At 40.8% G+C, this 24,879-nt stretch overlaps 1 long non-coding RNA gene across 1 annotated transcript; it reads left to right on the forward strand.

The window, feature by feature from the left end:
• Positions 1-22,417: 22,417 nt before the first annotated feature.
• Positions 22,418-23,726, forward strand: LOC124859780. The gene is made up of 3 exons (XR_007036183.1): positions 22,418-22,801; positions 23,257-23,380; positions 23,518-23,726. It is a non-coding gene; the product is annotated as an uncharacterized LOC124859780 (long non-coding RNA).
• Positions 23,727-24,879: the final 1,153 nt, after the last annotated feature.

The raw sequence follows: 24,879 nt of genomic DNA on the forward strand, positions 1-24,879 counted from the left end.
TCTTACTGGTGCAATGTACAATCAATGAAGACTGGCTACCAGGCTGGTCCAATTTAGCCATGAAACCTCCCACACTAAAATGACAGGTGTTTCAGTTTCATCGTCCAACCCCTGTATAAATCCTAAATCTGCCAGGGGTCTGAATAATTTTGGCCCTAACTGTACCTCCCAGTTTTCTCAGACCATTGTCAGATTGTCGGTTTTATTTCAACCTTTTATGTTTCAGTCGTACTACAAAGTTTCCCCTTTGTTACTTTTCATATTGCTCTCAGTGTACGAGTTACCTTGTCTTCATGTCAACCTGTTTTGTAAGTTTCTTAATCTTGCTGTGAGCAGTAAACCAGATTGCCCTGATATTCAGTTATTTACATGGGGGCTGCCATCATTCCCATTTTGTTATGTTCACGAACTCTAATTTGCATCATTTGCACATTGTCCATTTAATCAAAGGAAGAGACAGGGACCCATTGATTTTCCGCCTACGAAAACCAATGACATAATATGTTTTTTTTTGTCCGGGCTCTATGGAAGTCTGTTAAACAACGCTGCAGCTGAAATTGAAACTGTGGACCATATTGGTGTGAGGCAACAGTACTGAAAAGTTAGTAATTTGAAAGCTGAAAGTTGACCTTAGTAGCTCTCAAGCTGATATCATTGAATTACATCATCTCATTACAATGACGGGATGATGGGGATGTGATAAAAAAATATTTCCTTCTCGTAATTGCTGCATGCCAAGCTTAACATTTTGGAACCTTTTTTCCAAATCTAATAGGGTGCTTGCATCGCTGCTATGACTTTGAAGTGAATTCTTCTATTTCAGTTAGATAAACATGGGACTTTCAGAAAATGAGTCATAGCCCTTTGGTTACATTAGGTCAGAAAAATATTCAAGTGTACTAAAGAAAGAAAAAAAACTATTATTACTCGGCAAATATCCATCGTTTTCCATGCGAAATGAAAGGGAAGTGAAGCTGGAAGCTGGAAGAAGTTAATTATGCTTTCAATTACGGAAATAGCACTCTGTTAGTCTGATTTTTAGGGGGCTTCAAAGAGCTTTATAATTCATGCCAGCTACGTTGCATTGCAGCAGTGGTTCTGAAACGTTTTAGGCTTTCTAGCATCTTTCCTCTGTTGAGTAAATACATGTCTTCCTCGCTGTCACTTTTTCCCTTTAGAACTGCAGGTTCTACACTGCAGTAAACACTTAACTGCATATTGCCAATATTGGGTTTACAGAATTTAGTCTTAAACAGCCCACATACAAAAGTTGCTTGCCTCCAAAAGCCACAGTTTAACATCTCTTCATTCTCTTTCTCATTACCATGATCAGTGTTGAAAATATTCATGAAGCAGTTACACATTACTAATAAGGACTGACCACCACTCACACTGTTTAAATTGGAAAATGCCATTTTCAACATACTGTAGCCCTGAATGGGACCAGAATAAACCACAACTTTTCCATTTTAGTAGAAAATGTGACCGTGTATGCAGTTGATTAATTTAAAACCGTAGGCCATTCTCCTTAATATAAGCAGATTTAATTCGATCTGGACAATTTTTCTTAAAGAAAAACAGAAAAATTTCTTCCACAACATATATTTCTAAAAATCTGGACAAATAATTTGAAAACAGAATAGAAGCAATAAAACTTTGAGATTTTTTGCAAATTGTCCTACCTAGGATTGGGCTTGAAATGATGATTTGATAGTGGTGGTGGAAGGGAGTTCTGGTCTTTAGAACCAGAAGGATGGAAGAATATTGTGCGGAAATATGACTGATGTTACTTGAAGTTTCTAATGTCATTATGCAACAGGAGTACAATGATGTGAAAAGTTTTAAGTATTTTTAAATAAATTGTGACCTATTTTGTGGTACTGTGTGAAAAACAAAGTGGTTAAACCCTAAAACAAAATGGTACAATTTGGATGTTTTTTTGCACACATGCAGACCAGAGATGGCATGGAAATGAGATGGTGCATCTAGAATTGGCACCAGAGGTAATAAATGACTGCAGGGCATCACATTCATTCTTGTGTCCCCAGAAAGTTTTTTATTGTGTTAGGTCAACCAGTGTTGGGGTGCCGTTTGGCAGAGCAGGCAGCCCATGTGAGGCTAATCCTTGACTGTTCTTTGATTGCTGGTATTTACCGTATTTTGTCTGCTTTTCTGCTGGCAGAACTTTTAAATAAAGACAGGTAGAGGCACAGAAAGCCTAAAAAAAGGTGACCAGTGATTTTGTGCAGCTTTAGTTAAATATCTCATAGTTCCCAGGCCTTTCAAATCCCAAATAGCCTTCTCGATTCCGACAGCAATCTCTCCAAGCAGAAGAACCTTCTGGGATTATGTAAGATGAATGTGTTTCCAGCTGCTAACATAAAAACTGCTAACACATTTTTAAAACAGCTCCATATTCTGGGGAAATAGTCGAACTTTACTCCCTGGGGAGGAGGTAATACCTTAGAACTGTTCTGACCCATTATGCGTCTCAATAATAGGGGAATATTCCTTTTAAAACTAGTCCAACGCCTGGGCCGAGAGTCGGAGACTTCCTGGTGCTCTATACCTTCCTCCTGGCTTCTTCTTGGAGAACCCAGCTCAGCCACAGTCTGTACGGGAGGGGTCTTTTACAGTGAACTGCTTCTCACAGTGGACAGTGTTGAGAATTAAAATCATGTACTTTCATGCTATTAGTTCAGTTCGCATGTATAACCATAAAACTGAGACATAACATGTATTGTGAGCCTGAGAGGGAGAAGTCAGAGGTCAGAGCAGGCTTCAGGCTGGAGCAAGGGTGAAGCAGAGGTTAGGAGGTTCTCAGCAGCTGCAAGCAGTAAATGCTGGCTGTATGGACAGTAAAGCAATAAATGTCGACTGTTGGGCATGTTATAGATATAAAGTACCCACAAGGGGCTTGGCTAATTTTCAGCGCCGACACAGACTGCATAATAATACTTGGAGGGGAGGGTCAGTCAATAAGCTTTGAAGTAAAAGGTATAAGATGTTCTAACATTTATGATAAGGCAGACCACTCGTGATACGGCCTCACTTTGCTGATATCTGCGTCTCTCCCAGAGTCCTTTGGTAAATTTTTCTTTCTTTGTATTATTCTTCTTGTATTCAATTTTTGCATTGGAATCCATTGGACTTATTATTTTCCAAATTAAATTTATGTTAATCTTAATTTCTGCTCTTCATCTGTTCTTTCTCATGACATCCGGACTGGGGTGTTGAGGCTGTATTATTATATATGGTGGAATTATTTTACCTCAACAACAGATAGGTCCTTTATGCTGTCTGTTCCAAGGAGGAAAAGCCTAAATGATCTTTTTGCCCTCTAGAAACTTCAACCATTAATTTTAATATAGTTTTGCTATTTTTAATTAATTATCAGTCTATATAAAACTACTTAGGGTAAAATGTTTTCCCTGGTAAAAAGACAACTCCTTTAAACTGTTCTGACCCATTATGCATCTCGATAGTGGTGGATTATCCCTTTTAAAAGTGGTCCATGTCTGGACCAGGAGCCAGAGACTTCTCTTGAAGGGGCAACCTCCATTAATATATTTTATACGAAGGATAATAATTTGGTTTTAAATAATTTAATAAGTTAAAACTGGATTTCATCGTGGCCAGGTATTTCCTCTTTTTTAGATTTGTCCGGTGCATTTACTATCCAGTGATATCAGAGACTCTCAATTTTCATATCAACCAACACGAAACATTCGATGTAATTCCTTGATTACCTAATGTTGTTGTGTTTACAATATTAGGTAATATGCTACAGCGGATCTGTGGTATTACGGTCATGTTCTGGGATAATTTCCTGACCCACATGCCGGACCACACTCAGAAAGATTTATTTATCATGGAGGGGAACTGGAAGGATCTCCACGTTTGAGGCTTTAGCTTTTCTCTGAGGGAGAGCCATAATTAGAAGAGGTATTGGTGAGGCAGAATTCAGCTGAATATGTGTAATAAGAGAGGCTTACAGTGCTCAGTCCAGGGGGAAAGGCTGGGGGTGAGGTCGCGATCCAGGGGGAAGTCCAATGTCCAGAGGGAGGAGGGAGTCCGAGCTGGAGATGTTTTCAGGAGGTGGATGGAGAGCAAGCAAGCAAGCAGGGAGAATCGGAGTTCTGGAGCTGTTGGAGGATAATAGTTGTTGAGGAGAATACTGGAAGCTTTCAGCCTGCAAGGAGACTGTGTGAGCAGACCCAGAACGGAGATGTTTCTTCAGCCTGGTAACACAGGGAACAAGGAGGTAAATTGAATGACAGAACACTCGAAACATGCAACATTTCTGGATAAACTTAAAACTTAAGGAATGGAGCAATTCATAGGGCTTGTTTACCAACTGGGCTGACCATCAAGTGCTGAGTGATCGTCTTGCAGCCTGAAAAGCGGATTGCTCACAGGTGTGCTGCCTGCCACTGGCCAGCCACGCCCTCCAGCAGAGATCCACACTCATAAATAGGCTTATACCCCAGGATCCTGACAGTTACTGTATCGTGAAGAGGATGCTCAGCGTTGTCCATTATGTTCATTTTATGAAGAGTCCTTCTTTGCTCAGGTCCAAAGCTGTCCCCAGAACAGCACCACCCTTCTTCATCAGTTTTACTGATGTTTTGATTCACTGACTCTGGTGCCGCAACCTCAACTAATAACAGCAGAGGAGATTGCACTCTCACCAGAAGACTCGCTGAAGATCGTTGTCTCCTGTCCAGTCTGTTGTCTACATGAACATTGAATTATTATCTATAGTGTTTCACCACCTCCTCTTCTCCCATGATGAAGAGATTGTATGATCTATTCCTGTTTCTCCAGAAATCCAAAATCATCTCCTTTATTTTTTCTGCATTAAAAAAAATAAATAATAATAATAACTAGAAACCTGCAAGCAGCTTTGAAGGCCCTCGCACCCCTCAGCGCAACTCGGGTTGTTGAGCGACCACAAGAGCCTGGCATCGCCTCCTACACGCAACATACGATGACACCGCGTCACTTCAACACGTCGCCAGTTGGTGGCACTTTGAGCAACATGTCATATTATCTTCGGTCATGCAGAGTTTCAGTCTGGCAAAAAGCATTCAAAATTTCGATTAAATCTGACCTTCCAGATGGAAGCTGCACTCACTTGTTTGTTTGTGGGTGGGGCTAAAACGACATCATCAATTGATTGTGTCAACATGTCCATCATTAAGTCATGATCATGTATACTGCATTTCAAGTGGATCCGATGATGTATGAGGGAGATATAGCCCTTGAAGTGTCCTAGGGGGCGCTATTGATCCAAATTTACATGTAATCCAATAGAGCTGTTTGGGGGCTGACAAAGATCAAGCATATTCAGTTTGGAGTGAATCGGACCTTCCATATGGAAGCTACAGTCATTTGTTTATTAGTGGGCGGGGCTAGAGTGATGTAATGTATTGACTGTGTCAACATGTCCAGCATTGATACATGATGATGTACAGGAAGTTTGAAGTGGATCTGATCAGGCATGAGGGAGCTAGAGCACTTGAAGTGTCGTAGGGGCGCCGTTGAGCCAAATTCATATGTAATCTAATAGAGCTGTTTAGGGGCTGACAAGGATCAACCATTTTGAGTTTGGAGTAAATCAGACCCTGCATGTGTAATTTAGAGGCAAACGTATCGCCATGGCGTCACATCAGATTTTGCCATGCCGCCATGGCCACACCCTCCTGCCAAACCTGTCAGTACTGGAGATGAAGTTAGACCATCGTGTTATCTGTCATTGGAGACAGTTTCATGTTGATTAGTTGAAGGAGATCAAATATGGCCCACACTAAGTGAAACATGACACTTCCTGTTCTGAGGGGGCGGGGCTTCGATGATGTCAGCATCTGATCAGTGAATATTGTTCAGGGCCAGAGGCAGATCAATCCCAGAAGGTTTCATGTGTCTTTGACTTTCTTTGTAGAAACTATAAGAGTTTCGTGTTTCATGGCGAGAAGTCAGATTTTGAGGCTTAGCCACGCCCACATACTTTCATGTAACAAAAAGCTTTTGATAACTTTTGATCCCCAGTGCCTTAAGACCATACTGATTGATTTCGATGTCTGTAAGTCAAAAGCTGTAGGAGGAGTTCGCTCAGATTTGACGTGTGTAAATGAGACAAAATGGCAGCTTTGATCCAAAATGGCCGACTTCCTGTGGGGTTTGGACAATGGGTCCAAGATACTTTTTTGTAGGCCCTGAGAAGTTACATAGGTGTACTGAATTTCATAAACCTCGGACACAGGATGCCTCAGGGCTGTTTATTTTAGTGCTCCTAGAGGGCGCTGTGGAGCAATTAGACCAATTGTTTCACTGGAAATCTTTAGAGGGCTGGACCAGTATCAATCCTTTTGAGTTTGTTGGCGATCGGCTTAGAAATGTGGAACTAACAGGCAAACGTAAGGCCATGGCGTGACGTCTGTCCTCGCCACGCCGCCATGGCCACACCCTCCCGCCTAAAGTCTCTGTGTTCCAAACCAACTTAGACAATCTTGTTATCTGTCACTAGGGACAGTTTCGTGTTCATTAGGTAACAGGGGTGAAATTTGGACCTTTCACAGTAAAACATGGTACTTCCTGTTCTCAGGGGGCGGGGCTTAGATGATGGCAGGATGTGACCATTGAATATTATTTGGTGCCAGATGTGGATCAATACCAGAATGTTTTGTGTGTCTGCGACTTTCCTAGTAAGAGCTATAACAATTAAAATTTTTGTGGCGAGTCGTCAAAGTTTGAGGCCAGGCTCCGCCCCCTCAGCATGCTCAAAAAGTCACAATTTTGATAACTTTAGATCCCCCATCCCTTCTGAGCAAGCTGACCAAATTTCAAGGCGATCAATCAAAATCTCTAGGAGGAGTTCGATCAAATACGGAGTCTATAAACGGCAAAAATGGGGTGAAAATCCAAACTTCAATCCAAGATGGCCAACTTCCTGTTTCTTGTAGGATGTGGGTGCAAGAGATTTTTAGGTAGTTCTTGGGGAGCTCTAGAAGTGTACCAAATTTCATAACTGTAAGATAAACTAAGTTCAATGCGGAGGCTTTTTTGAAAATTTCAGGGGGGCGCTGTTGAGCCATTTTTATTGCGACTTTTGTGAAACCCTTCAAATACGTAAATTTTCACCACGACTGATGGCTCCGCCAAATTTGCAGACTTTTTGAATATGTTAAAGCCGCGAAAAAGGCGATTCATTTCTTGCCTGAATAATAATAATAAACATTCGAATTACAATAAGCCTTCGCAGCTGCTTTGCTGCTCGGGCCTAATAATTAGGCCCGAGCAGGAAAACTGCAAGGGCCTATTGTAATTGCTCGAATTCTTATTAGGCCCGAGCAGCAAAGCAGCTGCGAAGGCCTATTGTAATCGCTCGAATTCTTATTATTATTCTTCCGGGGACTTTTGGCGGCGCAATATGGGGACTTTGCCATATCTCAAAACTCATCAAATTTTACCCAAAATTGTCCCCCGCGTGAAATTTTTGTTCTTTAATGTCGTCGTCAGTGGGCGTGGCCAAACCACTTAGCCACGCCCCCAAACGTGAGATAGGCCAAACCGTAAGTGGTACAGATCTGAAATTTGGCACAATGCTAGAACTCCTCAAACCAAGAAAAAAAGTCTCTTGGGGGTATGTCCTAAAATGCACAGGAAGTCGGCCATTTTGGGTCAAGTGCCGATTTTTGCCCGTTTTTCATTTTTACTCACCTCGAACTTTAACAAACTCCTCCTAGGGATTTTCAGCTATCGGCTTCATATTTGGTCAATATGCAGTTAAGGCATGGGGTATTAAAAGTTTTCAAAATCCTGAGTTTTCGGCCATGTTTAGGGGGCGTGGCCGGGGCACGAACTTGCCGTATGCTCTGAAAGTCAAAAATTGCAATAACTTTCCCAAAAAAATTCCAAATCACAACAAAGTTGGCATGAAGGAGGACCTTCCGGTTCCCCATGATCCTATGGGGTCATATGCTGACATCACCAAAGCCACGCCCCCTCAGAACAGGAAGTCACTTTTTTTACTTGGAAAGGTGCCTCTCTGACCCTCTTGAACCAATCAACTTGAAAGTGTGTCAGAAAACAGATAAATAGTGGGTATAATTTCGTTTGAAGCACATTGTCTTTTCATAAAAGGGCGTGGCCGTGGTGGCGCGGCGAAGTCAGACGTCACGCCATGGCCATACGTTTGGCTCTAATTTCCACATAGATCATCTGATCTGCACCAAATTCAATGTTATTGATCCTTGTCCAGTCCCCAACAGAGACCTGGTGACATATTCGGTGAGCGTGGCCTAATTCGTACACAGCGCCCCCTGGAAAATTTCACATAATCAGCCCCAACCCATGCTATGACCGAGGATTCTGAAATTTGGTACACATATGTAACGTCGCAGGACCTACAAAAAAGTCTCTTGGAGCATTGGTCCAAACCCCACAGGAAGTCGGCCATCTTGGATTGAATTTGCCATTTTGACCCTGTTTTGGCCGTTTCTAACCCGCATATCTGAGCGAACTCCTCCTACAGCTTTTGACTTAGACTTGAAAATCACTCAGTATACTCTTAAGGGATTGGGGATCAAAAGTTATTAAAAGCTTTTTCATACAGGAAAGCGTGTGGGCGTGGCCACGTCTCAAAATATGACTTCTCGCCATAAAACACTAAATTGATATAGCTCCTACAAGGAAAGTCACAGACAAATGAAACCTTCTGGGATTGATCTGCCTCTAGGCCTCAACAATATTCACTGATCAGACGCTGACATCATCGAAGCCCCGCCCCCTGAGAACAGGAAGTATCACGTTTTCCTTTACAGAGTCAATGTTTGATGTTCTTCACCTAATCAATGTGAAAATGTCCCAAGTAACAGATAACATGATGCTCTTAGACAGTCGACAGTACTTACTGCTTTAACTGGAGAGTGTGGCTATGATGGCTATGATGTCACGCCACGGCCATACGTTTGCCTCTAAACTACACATGCATGGTCCGATTCACTCCAAACTCAATATGCTTGATCTTTGTCAACCCCCAAACAGCTTTATTGGATTACATTGAAATTTGGATCAATAGCGCCCCCTAGGACACTTCAAGGGCTATATCTCCCTCACTCATCATCGGATCCACTTGAAATGTAGTATACATGATCATGAGTTAATGATGGACATTTTGACACAGTCAATTGATGATGTCGTTTTAGCCCCACCCACAAAAAAACAAGCGACTGCAACGTCCTTCTGGAAGGTCCGATTTACTCGAAATGTTGAATGCTTTTTGCCAGACCGAAACTCTGCATGACCGAAGATCATATGACATGTTGCTCACAGTACCACTTAGTGACGACGTGTTGAAGTGAAGCAGTGTCATCGTATGTGGCATGTAGGAGGCGATGCCAGGCTCCCGCGGTCGCTCAACAGCCCGAGTTGCGCTGAGGGGTGCGAGGGCCTTCAAAGCTGCTTGCAGGTTTCTAGTTCTTTGTTTTTTCCGCTGCCTCTTTGCGGGGCAATATGGGGACTTTGCCATGCCCCAAAACTCACCAAACTTCACCCAAAATTGTCCCCCGCGTGAAATTCTTGATCCTTAATGTCGTCGTCAGTGGGCGTGGCCAAACCACTTAGCCACGCCCCCAAACGTGATATAGGCCGAACCGTAAGTCGTACAGATCTGAAATTCGGCAAAAAGTCTCTTGGGGGTATGTCCTAAAATGCACAGGAAGTCGGCCATTTTGGATTAAAGGCTGATTTTTGCCCATTTTTCACTTTTACTCATCTCGAACTTTAACGAACTCCTCCTAGGGATTTTCAGCTATCGGGTTCATATTTGGTCTACATGCAGTTAAGGGATGGGGCATTAAAAGTTATCAAAATCGTGAGTTTTTCGCCATGTTTAGGGGGCGTGGCCGGGGCACGAACTTGGCGTTCGCGCCTAAAGTGAAAAATTGCAATAACTTTCCCAAAAAAATTCCAAATCACACCAAAGTTGGCAGCAAGGAGGACCTTCGGGTTCCCGACAATCCTATGGGGTCATATGCTGACATCATCAAAGCCACGCCCCCTCAGAACAGGAAGTCACTTTTTTCACTTGGAAAGTTGCCTCTCTGACCCTCTTGACCCAATCCACTTGAAAGTGTGTCAGAAGACAGATAACTAGTGGGTCTAACTTCGTTTGAGGCACAGTGTCTTTTCATAAAAGGGCGTGGCCTTGGCGGCGCCGCGAATTCAGTCGTCACGCCATGGCCATAGGTTTGCCTCTAATTTCCACATAGATCATCTGATCTGCATCACATTCAATGTGATTGATCCTTGTCCAGTCCCCCACAAAGATCTGATGACATATTCGGTGGGCGTGGCCTAATTCGTCCACATCGCCCCCTAGAATATTTCAAAAAATCAGCCCCAAGACATGCTTTGACCGAGGATTGTGAAATTTGGTACACGTATGTCAGTTCTTAGTACCTACAAAAAAGTCTCTTGGAGCATTGGTCCAAACCCCACAGGAAGTCGGCCATTTTGGATTTAAGTTGCCATTTTGACCCTGTTTTGGCCGTTTCTAACCCGCATATCTGAGCGAACTCCTCCTACAGCTTTTGACTTAGAGACTTGAAAATCACTCAGTATACTCTTAAGGGATTGGGGATCAAAAGTTATCAAAAGCTTTTTGATACATGAAAGCGTGTGGGCGTGGCCACGCATCAAAATAGGACTTCTCGCCATAAAACACTAAATTTATATAGCTCCTACAAGGAAAGTCACAGACAAATGAAACCTTCTGGGATTGATCTGGCTCTAGGCCTCAACAATATTCACTGATCAGATGCTGACATCATTGAAGCCCCGCCCCCTGAGAACAGGAAGTAGCAAGTTTTCCTTTACAGAGTCAATGTTTGATGTTCTTCACCTAATCAATGTGAAAATGTCCCAAGTAACAGATAACATGATGCTCTTAGACAGTCGACAGTACTTACTGCTGTAGCTGGAGGGTGTGAATATGATGGCGTGGCGAATTCTGATGTCACGCCACGGCCATACGTTTGGCTCTAAGTTACACATGCATGGTCCGATTCACTCCAAACTGAATATGCTTGATCTTTGTCATCCCCCAAATAGCTCTATTGGATTACATTTCAATTTGGATCAATAGCGTCCCCTAGGACACTTCAAGGGCTATATCTCCCTCACACATCATCGGATCCACTTGAAATGTAGTATACATGATCATGAGTTAATGATTGACATTTTGACACAGTCAATTGATGATGTCGTTTTAGCCCCACCCACAAACAAACAAGTGAGTGCAGCTTCCATCTGGAAGATCAGATTTACTCGAAAGTTTGTATGCTTTTTGCCAGACTGAAACTCTGCATGACCGAAGATTATATGACATATTGCTCAAAGTGCCACCTACTGGCGACCTGTTGAAGTGACGCGGTGTCATCGTATGTAGGAGGCGATGCCAGGCTCCTGCAGTCGCTCAACAGCCCGAGTTGTGCTGAGGGGTGCGAGGGCCTTCAAAGCTGCTTGCAGGTTTCTAGTTGTTATTTTTAACGCACCTTACATTTACAAAAAATTCTCAAAGTGCTACACTTGAAGAAAAGGAACAACTAATAAACTAAGAGCAGGGACATGAAAATGCAGATAAAATACGCAAATAAGAATAGTAAGTCAATTAGATTAAAAAAGAAATAAAAACAAAACAAAACAATTAAAAGATTATCATTAAAAACATTGGGTGAAAAGAACGGGTTTCAGGCCTGTTTTAAAGCATGCCACAGTCTGTGGAAGTATTCCACAGCCGAGGGGCATCGCAGGAAAAAGACCGGTCTCCCATGGCTTGGGAGCAAATCATTGGAACATGAAAAAGGTGGTGTTGGAGAAAGGAGAGCGGATGAGGGACAATGTAGGGTGTGACGATCTTTTAACACTAGTACTCCCAGAATTCTAACACTACTAGAACTCCCAAGCCTGTCAATTTGATAGCGAACATTCTGGATGCGAGGGCGGTGATGACATCATCGCATTACATTGGTCAGAATGCTAAAGGTTTTCTTGCACACTATAAAAGTATGGCTTTGACAAGAATTAATAATGGTATTTGATCAAAACCTATTATGTATTATTTTGGATGAGCATTTCGGTGTTCACCAAGCAGAGTAATGCGGTCAGGGAATCTTCGATCTGGTACTTTGTCAACACGTTCTGGCTCTGACGACTCCCTCTACTTTCTTCCTCCCCTACCACTGTCCACACAGTGTCATCCTTTCTTATCTCCTCCTCCTTCCCAGGTGTGCGCTCGTCTTGCGATGAAAACGCTGTGAAGCGCAGAATAGATTGTTGTTACTGGGCTACTATACCTATCTGTGGCCTAACTTATTGTTTATTTCTTTGTCCATTATCAGTACCTTGATTTGTAGTTTCTCTCCTGCCAGTGAGCTGGATTGCTGGGTTTATAGCTGGGCACTGGGGACCTGGTTTGTCTCCATGTCTCTGAGCCTGCGCTGATTGTCGCACTGTTGCTATATAAATAGTTTATATATTATTAGTTTACTAATCTGTAAACTATGGCCTAAAATGATAAAATCATTACATAGGCTAGTCTTTTACTATCTTGAAATAATGGGCCACAATCTCCTGCTAATGGGTTGACCCGTGTTAAGAGTTTTAATAAACAAGAGTTATGGCATGTCAAACTTTCAAAACTGTCAAACTGATGGACCTGGGAGTTCTAGTGTTAAGTAAGATGGCGCTTTACTGTAAAATCAATGAAAGGTAAGCAGACAGATTTTGTTGGTGATCCGGGCAGAAATGATAGGCCAGTGAACAGAACGGAGAACAGCGTGATGAGATCATGTTTTGTTGTTTAATTTGATGTGAAGCACTGTATGTAATTGAATCACGTCAGTTTTGAATTAAAAGGTTTTGAGGCATCCATGCCTTTATCTACTCCATACAAGCCGTAAATGTTGAAAGAGAGGATAGTTGCAAAGGTGAAGGTGCTGACAAAATGAAGATGGATTGGTGGGGTCTCAGACACATTGCTAGCTTAAGGTACCCCATAGCTGCTGATAATGCACCCAAGTGGACCATGTATAGATTAAAAAGAAGAGGTCAGAGAACTGATCTTTGGGGAACTACACAGGAGAGAGAATGGCTCAGTGACCTGGCACGCCCAATGGAGACAAATTCAGATCCACTTTAGGACCGTGCCAGTGAATCTTGCAAGGTGCTGTAGGTGGTGGAGAAGGATGTCGTGATCCACACTATCAAAAGCTGCCGACAAATCAAGAAGAATAAGAATTTAGAGCCATTGTCAGGAGTCATCAACAGGTCATTTGTGACCCGGATTAAAGCTGTGTCAGTATTATGGGCAGCACCGAAACCAAATTGAAATTTGTCCAGAGTTCTGTTGTCATGTAGGTGCTTTTAATGTGAACTGAGACTTGGATCTCCAGAACTTTAGCAAGAAAAGGAAGCTTGGAAATAGGTCTGTAGTTTGCCAAGTCCTGGGGGTCCAGGGTAGTGTTTTTTTCATTTTTCTTTTTCAATTCAATTAAATTCAAATTCAAAAATACTTTATTAATCCAAAAGGGAAATTAAATGTTGTTGTAGCTCATTATGATTGTTTCCTGAAAGAGCCGTTGTAGATGCTGATGGCTGTGGGCAGGAAGGATCTCCTTTAGCGCTCCCTCTTACAGCACATCTGAAGAAGCCTCTGACTGAAGACACTCTGTTGTTGTAGGACAGTCTCATGAAGAGGATGCTCAGGGTTCTCCATAATGTTCTTCATTTTATGAAGAATCCTTCTTTGCACAATGATCTCCAGAGGTTCCTGAGGAGTCCCCAGAACAGAGCAAGCCTTTTTTACCAGATTGTTGAGCTTTTTTAAGTCCCTGGCTCTGATGCTGCTTCCCCAGCAGATGATGGTAGAAGAGATCACACTCTCCACAACAGACTTATAGAAGATATGCAGCATCTTGCTGCAAACACCAAAGGACCTATGCTTCCTCAAGAAGTACAGTCTGCTCTGTCCCTTCTTGTAGATGGCTTCACAGTTGCATCTCCACTCTAGTCTGTTGTCCAGGTGAACACCAAGGTATTTATACTCCTCCACCACCTCCACTTCTCCCATGATAAAAATAGTTTTTTACTTATTCCTGTTTCTCTTAAAATCTACAATCATCTCCTTTGTTTTAGTCACATTCAAAATGAAATGATTGTGTACACACCATGCCACAAAGTGGTCCACCACCTTACTGTACTCAGCTTCTTGTCCATCTCTGATCCACCCAACAACTGCAGACTCATCCGAGTATTTTAAGGAGGCGTTTGATTATGGCAGACTTCCAAGTAGGGGAAATGTGACCAAATTGGAGGGATTTATTCACTATGGTGGTGACGAGAGGACTGAGGGAGGCAATATGAGCCTTAACCATGGCTGTTGGAAAGGGGTCAAGGGCACATGTGGAGGGTTTCATAGCCCTAACTGTGGCCTCAACATCCTTCACACAGCCTTCTGGAAATGAGCAAAAAGGGGAAGGGCTACTGAGCTATATATCAGTATTTGGAATAATTGCGGAGAGGAGAGTGGTGAGGATTGATCGAATTTTATGATTCTTATTATGGAAAAAGGACATAAATCTATTGCAGAGGTCATTAGTAGGGTCAATAATGTATACTGTTTGTGGTTGAAGGAGTTGGGTGATGGAGGAAAATGGTACTTTAGAGTTTCTGGGGTCATCTGAGATAAAAGATAAATAAAACAGTAATTGGGATTCCTTGAGAGAACCAGCGTACATTTTGTGGTGCTCTTGATAAGCTAGCTTGTGGACTGCCACGCTAGAGGCTATAAAGCGTCTCTTGAGCACTCGACCAGCTGCCTCATACTCCTGAGCACAGGGGTAAACCAGGGGGCTGAGCGTAAAAAGGCAACTGTCCTCTCTCTAACAGGAGCATGATGGTCAAAGATGCTAGCAAGGCTGGTGTCATAAAAGTCCACTGCATTAATGGATACTGGGAAAGAGACAGGAAAATTATTTATGAAATCAGCTGCTAGAAGTGTAGAAGGTTCAGATGGTTGTTTCTACACCATGCCACAAAGTGGTCTCCAGCTCTCTGTACTGAGCTTCTTGACTATCTCTGACATACCCAATGACTGCAGAGTCATGTGAGTATTTCTGCAGAAGACAGAAGTCTGTCTTGTACTGGAAGTCTAAGGTGTACAGAGTGAGAAGGAATGTGGAGAGTACAGTCCTTTGTGGTGCTCCTGTGCTGCTGACCACATTATGACGACTGGCAAAATTATGGTGCCCTGACATCAAACGTTCGTGATTTAGGATGTAAGGGTAACAGGTCTATAGTTTTTCAGGAGTGATTTAACTTTTGTTGTTATTGAAAAAACACAGGATGTCATCTATAGCACTGAACACTTCTCCTGGGTCTTGCCAAGGTTGAAAAGAGCTGCTGATTCCAAAAGCTTCAAAATAAATGCCTGTTAGCCATTGCATCAAGACTCAGCTGACACTATCTGTTCCGGTTCAGGTTCTCCCGCTCCCTCTTTACCTGAGTTCTAGAGGTAGACTGGCAGGAGAGGGTGTTTATGTATCACAGTAAAGAAGAATGGTCATCTTTACAAGGTTTTAAAATTATTTAAATCTAACCTTGTGTACAAAAATCAGACAACATCCCACACTGTAATCAGATAAAGGCTTTGCTGACAAACTAGATAAGATGAGATAGACTTTTTGATCTCACAATTGTTAGGATCCACAGCCATGGATACAACATGAAAGATGCGGTACAAACTTTTCTGGAACTTTCAAAATAAATTGCATTAACCTACTTCCGGCACAGCCAGGAAATGAGGTAAGTGCAGACTTCCTGTGACATCACTGTCCACATAAAAGCACCGCTCTTGCTACATCCTGCCTCTTCCACCCGGACTCCACTGCAAGTTTGGTTTTGTTTGTGTTGAACTCAGCTATCTTGGTGCTAGCAGGCTATCTGCTCACCACGTGCTCAGTTTTGTGTTCTGTGTTTGTGTGTTTTTAAAGTTAAGACAAACTTTATTTAAAGGGTGATTTTAAACAGAAGATTGATCATAACACGCCGTCCGCGCTTACGCATTATAACCCTTTTATTAACGGTATTTTAAAGGTGTGTGTTTGATTCTGGTGCTAAGCTATCAGCTTCTTTTGTTAATTCTATCTGCTAACAGGTAAAAACACGTGATTGCTGCTAAAGAATATTTACCCAAAAAGGTTGTTAGTTTTCAATCCAGTAAATAATATTTTCCTAAACATTATTTTGCTAGACTTGATAACTAGCTGATCAAACACATTGATAAACTGATCATCATCAATGTAATGACCTCTATAAAAGAAGGAGTTGTGATTACTGCACTGGACCTCCATCTGACCTCCTTCTATGTGCCACAACTTCCCCCTAAATCCATAAGCAAGCACAATTCTCGTTATTTAGCATAACCTCAATTATTCCAGTGGTATCATTAACATTCCCTCTGCTCCTTTCATCAGGTGAAATATCCCTGGTAAAAGAAAAAAACAAAACATAATTTTATCAAAAAAATTTCTAGTTTCTGCATGCGGGTCAAAAAACTAACCACGAACATGACAGTGGGTGGTGGCCTTCTTTTGGGTGCTGAGGAGGAAAGGAAGAATAATGCTTGGTTGTGTTTGCCTGTGGTTGGCACAATCTCCTGGGCCTGCATCCACCTTGCAGCATAGGAGACCATGTGACATTCACACAAGGAGCATGTACTGATCAGGAGAGACATCTACAGTGGGGAGAACAAGTATTTGATACACTGCAGATTTTGCAGGTTCTCCCACTTGCAAAGCATATAGAAGTCTTTCATTTCTATCATGGGTACCCCTTAACTCTGAGTGATGGAATTTTGGACCATTCTTCCATACAGACCTTCTCCAGATCATTCAGGTTTCGGGGCTGTCTCTAGGCAATATGGACCTTCAGCTTCCTCCAAAGATTTTCGATTGGGTTCAGGTCTGGAGACTGGCTAGGCCACTCCAGGACCTTGAGATGCTTCTTATAGAGCCACTCCTTAGTTGCCCTGGCTGTGTGATTCGAGTCGTTGTCATGCTGGAAGGCTCAACCACAATCCATCTTCAATGCCCTTACTGAGGGGAGGTTTTTGGCTAAGATCTCTTGATACATAGCCCCATCCATCCTCTTCTGAATACGGTGCACTCGTCCTGTACCCTTTCCAGAAAAGCATCCCCAAAGAATGATGTTTCCACCTCCATGCTTCATGGTAGGGATGGTGTTCTTGGGGCTGTACTCATTCTTCTTGTTCCTCCAAACACAGCGAGTGGAGTTTAGACCAAAAAGCTCTATTTTTGTTTCATCAGACCACATGACCTTTTCCCTTACCTCCTATGGATCATCCTGATGGTCATTTGAAAACATCAGATGGGCCTAGACATGCACTGGCTTGAGCAGGGGGACCTTACGTGCACTGCAGGATTTTAATCCATGGCGGTGTAGTGTGTTACTAATGGTCTTCTTTGAGACTGTGGTCCCAGCTCTCTTCAGGTCATTCTAGGTCCTGCCGTGTGGTTCTAGGCTGATCCCTCACCTTCCTCATTATCATCGATGCCCCAGACTGAGAGAGATTGACCATCATCCTGAGCTTCTTCCATTTTTTTATAATTGCACCAACAGTTGTTGCCTTCTCACCAAGCTGCTTGGCTATTTGGCTACAGGTGTCTTTTATACTGATAACGAGTTCAAACAGGCGCAGTTGATACAGGTAATGAGTGGAGAACAGGAGGGCTTCTTAAAGAAGAACTAACAGGCCTGTGAGAGCCGGGATTCTTACTAGTTGTTAGGTGATCAAATACTTATGTCTTGCAATAAAATGCAAATTAATTATTTAAAAATAACACAGTGTGATTTTCTGGATTTGTTTTTAGATTCAGTCACTCACAGATGAAGAGTACATATAATAAAAATTTAAAACTTTTACATGCTTTGCAAGTGGGAAAACCTGCAAAATCAGCAGTGTATCAAATACTTGTTCTCACCACTGTAGCTGGCTTGCACATAATCCTGATAATACAAGCTACAGCTTCGTATTCAATAGAGAATTTGTATCTGGGGGGTTTAAGCAGAGTTCATATTCATTTGTATTTAGAGGTCCCACTGTCTTTAATGTTTGTGCTTTATACAAATTAACCATTTGTACTTAAGTTGGAATGTGTTTGACTAAAACAAAATGTTTTTTATACATAATTATAAATAAATTCATTCAATAAGAGGCTAAGCTATTTTGAGAACTAGGCTGTTTTTTATATCATAATTTCAGAACTGAAAGAGCATGTACCTTGTGTAATGGTATTAAAGGAAATTTAGGCACAACTCTGGGATTATTGTGTACTTCTTTATGTTTCAGCCATACTGACCTAAGTTTAGTGCAGAAAAAATAATGTCACCCTACAGTATGTCCACAGGCATGGCCTTTGGTGTTAAAACCCTGATATTTAGTAGGGCATATTGGAAGCTACATCTGTTTCCTTTTCTGTCAAATTTATTCTTGAGTTCACAGCTTGTTTTTCTCTTTTGACAAAGGTGACAAAAAAGAAATTGGACTTTTGGTCATAGAAGATTGATGACTTCCTCTTGAAGCTACTGCCTGTCTTTTTTTGTGTCTGTTCTCATTTTCTTTGCCCCCCTGCCTCGCACTATGCTGCTGACATACCATAATTTCCCTCTGGGTATATGGCTGACTTAGGGAGTAGATAGGTGGCCAGGAACAGAGGGGGGAGAGGTGAAGGGGTCATTAATAAGGCAACATAGACTGCAGAAGAACAGGTGGGTAAGAGGAAGAGTGAGTTGGATACATGATTACAAAATGCTGCTCTCACAACATGGGTCAAACAAATTTGTTTAAATAGCATTTCAATCCTGTAAAGGCTCACAATAAAAACACAAAGATGCCGATTAGAGAAGTTAAATAGCAGATGTTTATTTCTTTGGCGCTCAGACCCTGGAGGAAGACATGAATGCTATGAATGACATGAGCTTGAATGAATGATTTAGGATTAGGATTAGAGATGTCTTCCCCCCCTGGGATCCAATTCTGGTGATGGAGTGGAGGCCCGATAGCAAGGGAGTTGGAAGGAGGTAGGAAGCCAGATGGTGGCAATGGGGTGGAGGAGGGTCGAAGCTCGACGGGAGAGCAGGGAGATCCATGGTTGGAGGTCCTTAAAAGCGAAGCCTTGAAGGGTGATTGGTTGAGGAGGAATGCAGACTTGATGCTGATTGGTTGGAGCGGAGACGCATGATGGAGTCATAGTACAGAGGCGGTGGTGGAGGTAAGTCTTCCAGATTGAATTATCTTCAAAACTCCATTTAGCAGCATTTAAATAAACCCCATTGTTTATTGTGACATGATTCAGTGGAGATATATATTTTCTTAGAAGTATCACATAAAAAAAAATATCAAGTCATCATGTGAACCATAAAAAGAAATGTTAACGGAACCATATGACATCCGACCACAGGATATAGGCTCAGGATTATTATAACTACAGGAAATCTCTTCTGTTTAAGTGTAGCTGAAAACACCATGATGTTTAAGAATTCATCTTCAGATGAGGCTTACCTGGTTTTGATAACCAGTGAGATTAGCTGGGTTGCGGACAGTAAATTTATTTAACGTTTGGTACAGATGCATGGTACTATGATGTATAGGACCATGATAAAAACTAACCAAACTGTGTTAAAGATGTAGTTTTCTTATTGGCCTTTTCTCTCGTCTCAGAGACTCTAAGTATTTGGTGTTATGGAAATCCTGAGATCTGGGAATGTCCTTTTGGATTCTGCCCCCATCTTGACATGAGTGCCTCACTGCTGATCAAAGTGCATATTCTTCACACTAGGGTCACATAGAGTTCTAATGTAGTGACAGGAAAGCCCACCGTGGGACAGGTTTAGATAGACTTGCTTTTTTCACCTCTAGTAATATTAAGAGAGAGGCATCGGGTGGTTTAACCATTTTTAATATAATACCCGAACCTACAGAGCCATTCAATGAAAGAGATTGAAAAGTTGAGTTATTACAGTAACTCGCTTCACTTCATGTGAAACACAAATAATTATAACACACTGTTAAATATGATAATTTTATGATTTTATACTTACAACTAATGAAAACACAACATTTAGGTACTGAATATTACATCATACCAATAAAAATCATTTTTGATACAGAAATGTTGGCTTAATAAAATGTATGATTTATACCTGCTTTAAGGTTATTTTTAATCTGACAAACCTCATCAGAACATATATCCTGACTTTTTGAATATGACCAAAATTGTTGTGTAAATTCTATGTCTCTTCATAAAAATGCAAAGGTTCAGCAGATTTTTATTTTTATTTTTTTTGCACATATAAATCTGAAAAGTGAAGCTTCAGAAGTTTGTTAGAGAATATTAGAGAACAAATAGCATCACAAAGACCAAGGAACACAGCAGGCAGGTAGAGAGGAAGTTGTTGAGAAGTTTATAGCAGAGATAGCTGGAGTGTAACTTTCTGCAAAAATCAGATTTGCTTCATTCAAAAGAAACAAATAGTGGCAACTATAGAACTGACTGTAAATGTGATTATTTTTAATAATGGAGAATAAAGGAGAAACGAGCATAACCACTGATGGGCTGGATGGATGGTAGAATAGATTAATCATAACAATAAAAGCATTTCAAAATGGTCTGTGTTGTTTAATAGTTTTTTGTAAGACTGTGCAGACATTTAAGAATAAAAAAATGTTCAAATCACTTTGGAGTGGTTTTGATATTTAGACCGTCCAGTGTACGAGATGTACTGAAATGCAACACAAAGCAGCTGGGAAATCTGTGGTCAGAGAGATTTGTCAGTACAGCATCATATGGGGTGCCGAATGTAAAAATTCAGCAAAAAAAAAAAAAAATCGCTATCACATTTCTATTATTTAGGGCGCTTTCTTTACATTAAGTGAATTTTTCTTCCATTTATTGGGAAATGCTAAGTCTAAATCTTATATATATATATATATATATATATCTAAATCCTAAATCTATATCTAGAAATATATCTTAAATCTATATCTAAATCTTAAATCAATATCTAAATCTTAAATCTAAATCCTAAATCTATATCTAAATCTTAAATCTTAAATCTATATCTAAATCTTAAATCTATATCTAAATCTTAAATATATATCTAAATCTTAAATCTAAGTATATATCTTAAATCTAAATGTTAAATCTAAATCTAAATATATATCTTAATTCTAAATGTTAAATCTAGATAAAAATGTTAAATATAAATACAAATCTTAAATTTAAATCTATATCTAAATGTTAAATATAAATCTCAAACTTAAATCTTCAGAAGATATGCTAATTAAGCACGCCCCTTCAACGTCTCAACTCTTGACCACGCCTCCAGCACATAGGGCCCTCAATGAGAAGAACAGGGAGGTCAACAGCCTATATGGCGGTTTCGCTGCAAGCGGAGGAAATTGAACGGCCTCCAGTGGCAGGTGCACATAAGTGAGTTCAGAAGGAATCTTCTCTTATCCAGCCAGCTATTCAGTGTACCGTGGGGTCGGTGTTGCAGTGATTCTCCTGCCGTCGCTACGCTGAACAGTGAGTGGGGGGGACATTAGCCATCATAGAGGCTCAGCTCGAAGTAACAGCTGTAAAATGCTTTGGCTTCAAGCAGGATAAAGATTTGGTTTAAACCCTACGTTGTTTCAGAAACAGAAGTGATCGGAATGAATGCCCCGAATAACAGAAGGCTAATGCTGGCGCTGCTTAACGTTGGTGCACTTGCATACTGGTCCTTCTCAAAATATTAGCATATTGTGATAAAGTTCATTATTTTCCATAATGTCATGATGAATGCGTCATACACAGACGGACGTAAACGCTAAACATAAACTAGGTCCTTTTAAATTTGTGATATTTGTGTAGTTTCCAAAAGCACCACTGTTTACTCTTAAATTTGTGCATTTTTATAATAATCAAACAGGCTCTGATTGCATTTTTTTTCTCTGTTGCACAACAGAGCTGACAGCAATGTGTGTGAAGCACAGTCAGATGTCCAGATTAAATTCTGTGCTGTAATGTAATAAAGTATTATTATAGAATAACATTTGTTTAATAAAAGCAGCTTATTCAGCCCAGTAATATTTCTGCAGTCAACAGCTATACACTGAAGCTCATGTTTTACTCACAGATGTGTGGAGAACTTTCAGAGAGCTTCCCTGAAGTTCATCCCTTACTTCACGATTATAAGAAGCAGGGTTGCTGCTACATTTCATATTTAAACTGGGTTTAAAGGAGGATGCGTTGGTGCTTTGCTTCCTGGGATGTCCCCCTCAGGCTTTGTTAGGTATTATTTAGTCAATTCAGAGGTAAGAATCAGAGGTAAGAACCATACAGAGTCAGTTTTACTTGTGACAAGGGTAGCCCATTTTGCAGTGCAACTACAAAGTTTTGACACCCTATCTCTTTATTTATATGCACAGTTCAACAGACAGTTCAGACAGGGTGTATGTGTGTGGCCAAAAGGAGGCTGGTTCTCATTGGAAATAGATAACTGTGATCTCACACACAGGAGGGAGGACAGCACACAGGGAAAGCTGCATACCAGAGATACACAGTAGAGTGCAGGTGCATTACAGCACAACGTTTTTACATGAATGATAACAAGTCCTCGCACCCATCCAACAGGCTTCAACCACGTTGCTGATACCAACACATTGCAAAGATCTGTAAGTAAAGTACCAGCTTTTTGCTGGCTTTTTAAAATGGAGAAAAATACTATACATACGGTCTTAACTACATTGACAGCTAATAGCACGTGTTTGTGTGAATCTCTCTAGACCTATTTTATATTTACATTGTGTTAAAACACAAGTGGAGATTTGTTGTCCATGGTGAGGTTAATGGATCCAGCAGATTAATAGTATACCTGACTCTTGCTGCTAGAACTGTCCTACTGGGTTTTATGTCAGCCATTCAAAAGTATAAACTACCACATAGAGTAGGGTGTGATAAAGTAAGGAAAAACGTAAAGGTAGCTGAATTTATGATTAGGAACAGGAAGAAACTCACATCACAGGCAGAAGTGCTCGTAATCAGCGGTATTCCAATTGGACAAGTTTTTAAATCTTTAAGATATGCATAAAGAATTAAACCTGTCAGTGTCACCTTTATCACACACTAGTGAGGATGTGGAGAGGTGTCTACAAGCATGCCCTGGACTTCTTCTATCTGGTTTTCATTTCTTCAGTCACCGTTGTACCTCTGGACTAGATAGAGAGCAAGGCACCATGGTGGATCCTGCTGAGGTTAAAGATCCAGTCTTTAAATAATTTGTCACATGTCTCAACACTGGAAGTATTTTCAAGCTAAAATGTTGATTTTTAGCTTAAGCAGTGATGTTTAATCAACTTTAACAACATGACTAATTACGTTTTTTATGTAGGTTCATGAAGACTGGGATTGGCTGGAACGAGCCTCACACTCATCATGGGTCAACAGTGTCAGTCCCAAATACTCTTGTGAAATACTCAAATCAAGGATCTTCTTTAGCTGCAGCAATCAACTCATACTTGGAAATGGTGCAAGTTTGGTCAAGATTCATAAGGGATTAATATCCAAACTACAATTTTTGTTTAGAATGTTGAGGGGAAAAAGATAGACCTGAAAGTACACTTGGTTTTGTATTAAAAATAAGAGAATGTGTTTTAAGTCTGTTAAAACTGTCATTAAATGACACCTCAAGAACAACTGTTTTGTTAAGTAGAGCTTTTTAATAACAACTTTGTCAAACTGATATATGCCTTCAAGGGCTGAAATGTGTTTAAAAAAAAATAAAACAGGATTACACAACTTAACTTCAAATTAGCATGCCCTCCTGGACATAACATCAAAAGCATCTGCCACTGAATACTTCAGTGAAGAAAAAAAATCCCATCTATGGAAGGATTAAGGTTTTATTGCTGTAATAAATCAATCATGGTTGTTATAAATTGGCCTTTTCTTCTACAAGTAAACCTCTTCAATGGCAAGGTCAACTCAAATGTCTATACAGCACGAAAGCACTTATTTTTCATTATATATTTTTATTTAATTGGTATCACCCTGTACAAATTTAATATAACATTGACATGTTTTTTTTTATATTTCTTTGTAAAAAAAAACAAAAACAATTTACGTAGACCTTGATTGTTATTACAGGTATGAAACCAAAACCAAGAGACTAAATACATTCAATGGCACTGTAGATACAGAGGCATACATAAATGGACTGAACTTATATAGCACTTTTCCAGTCATACAGGTCCTTCTCAAAATATTAGCATATTGTGATAAAGTTCATTATTTTCCATAATGCAATGATGTAAATTTCACATTCATATATTTTAGATTCATTGCACACTAACTGAAATATTTCAGGTTTTTTATTGTCTTAATACGGATGATTTTGGCATACAGGTCATGAAAAGTGTTTTTAATACAAAAAACGTCAACCTTCAAATAATCATGTACAGTTATGCACTCAATACTTGGTCGGGAATCCTTTGGCAGAAATGACTGCTTCAATGCGGCGTGGCATGGAGGCAATCAGCCTGTGGCACTGCTGAGGTCTTATGGAGGCCCAGGATGCTTCAATAGCGGCCTTTAGCTCATCCAGAGTGTTGGGTCTTGAGTCTCTCAACGTTCTCCTCACAATATCCCACAGATTCTCTATGGGGTTCAGGTCAGGAGAGTTGGCAGGCCAATTGAGCACAGTGATACCATGGTCAGTAAACCATTTACCAGTGGTTTTGGCACTGTGAGCAGG

This window comes from Girardinichthys multiradiatus, chromosome 23 (assembly GCF_021462225.1).
Source record: "Girardinichthys multiradiatus isolate DD_20200921_A chromosome 23, DD_fGirMul_XY1, whole genome shotgun sequence".
Classification (NCBI taxonomy): Eukaryota; Metazoa; Chordata; class Actinopteri; order Cyprinodontiformes; family Goodeidae; genus Girardinichthys; species Girardinichthys multiradiatus.